This window comes from Rhinoraja longicauda, chromosome 6 (genome assembly GCF_053455715.1).
Source record: "Rhinoraja longicauda isolate Sanriku21f chromosome 6, sRhiLon1.1, whole genome shotgun sequence".
Lineage (NCBI taxonomy): Eukaryota > Metazoa > Chordata > Chondrichthyes > Rajiformes > Arhynchobatidae > Rhinoraja > Rhinoraja longicauda.
In genome coordinates, this window is record NC_135958.1 from 79,615,512 (window position 1) to 79,617,495 (window position 1,984).

Here is a 1,984-nt window from a genome sequence, read left to right on the forward strand (position 1 = left end):
GAACATGGATAGGTGCCGTATCGGATAGGGATCCATCTGAAGATAGTACTCGAGAGCCACTCTGTACACACCCGTTCACTCACCCACCGGTAACGCACAGGAGCAGCAGCTTGAACCATCCACTGGGGCACTGCAGCAACTCGCCAAGTCTCCTTAAGGGTCTGTCCCACTTGGGCGATTTTAAGGCGACTGCCGGCGACTAGGCTGTCGCCGACAGTTCGCCGGAGTGTCGCGGGCATGATCATGAGGAGTCTTCCAAAGATCGTAGTGGATGGTAGTGGATCTCAGCGCATCGCCGAGAAATCAAACGGTTTGAAATCTCTCGGCGACAGCTGGCTTGTCGCCAGGCATCGTTGCTTATTGCAGGCGCTGTCGCACGCTGTCCCCAGCTTTGATAGGTTCTCTTTAGATGCATTTAGAAGCACATAATATTAAAATAAGTGAAGTCATTTCAAAATACCATAAAATGCTTGTGTTTAACCAATTTATTTACCGTCAGGACATTTGACAGGTAGATTGGAGGCGACAGTTTGACGGTCAGGTAAGCGTGGGAATTTTCGCGATGTTTATGGCCATCAGCGATTACATTTAAAGTGGGCTCCAAACCCAGATATGCAACCCAGAAACCAGATATGCATCTCCCTTACATTTTCAAAGAACGCCCACACACTTTTCACAAAAATCCACTGAACCACTTAAATTTTTTATTTTTAATACAGCTATTAGTAAACTGGAAGTAAATCCTGTTTATTCCTTGTTACAGTGAAGCTTGGTTTTTAAGTAACCCATACAAGGTGTTATAGTTCAAAACTCTCAAGTACTTACCGACTTGTCAGTGATTTCAGCGAAAACCAGGACGCCGGAGAAGCATTGACAGCGTGGGAATTTTCGCGATGTTTCAGAAAACGCTGTAATCTCGACCTGACTCGGCATTGTCGTGGTCATTGTCGTCGGGTAAAAGAAAAGTCCGGCGATCTGCTACGATTTTGACAGTCGCCGGCAGTCGCCAAAAAGATCGCCTAAGTTGGACAGGCCGAAACCCTTAGACTCCAGCAGGTGAAAGGACAATGGCAGCAAAAGCGTAGGAACATCGCCCTTTTGGGGTTGGGTGGTTTGAGTGCCTGTTTGATGCTTTTATTGTTGGACTGTGTTTTTGGGGGTTTTGGGGTGTGTGATTTGAATGCCTATTTAATGCTTCTATTGTTGGACTGTGTTTTGGGGGGTTTTTGGGGTTGGGTAATTTGGGTGCCTGTTTAGTGCTTTTATTGTTGGACTGTGGGTGATTGAATTAACATTTTGTTCAAGATGGCCGCGCCGTTGTGTTTGGCTGCCTGCCACTGTATGTTTCTTTTTTTTCCTAGTCAGATGTGCAGCACTTTGGTCAACGTGGGTTGTTTTTAAATGTGCTATACAAATAAATTGACTTGACTTGACTTGACTGGAAGTTGCCAAGCAAGTCACACTCCATCCTGACTTGGAAGTAGAGAAACAAGGAACTGCCGATGCCAGTTTACAAAAAAAAGACACAAAGTGCTCAGCGGGCCCGGCAGCATCTCTGGAGCACCTGGTTAGTAAACGTTTCTAGTCAGGACCCTTCTTCAGACTTGGAAATACATCGGCGTTCATTCACCATCCTTCTCTCACAGCATTGTGGATGCACCAATATTATACGGACTGCAGAGGAGATGAGTTAACGTGGCATCATGTTCTGCATGGGCACCGTGGGCCGAAGGGCCTGCTCCACAGTTGTGCTGTTGTGATTTAAGAGAAATATATATAGTTTCTTCCTCTAATCCAGTAGCCCTTGACCCCAGTTAAACCAGAGGCTGCCTAGCTTAGCCGAGGAATTTTCAGATTGGGAAATAGCCTGACCGGGAACATTTCACAATGTTATGTGAGAAAGAGGAAGGTTTGCCTTTTTGCATTCCCGTGGTCAGTAACCCAAGGTCGGTTGATGAAATATTACCAATATGTACCAAGCTGA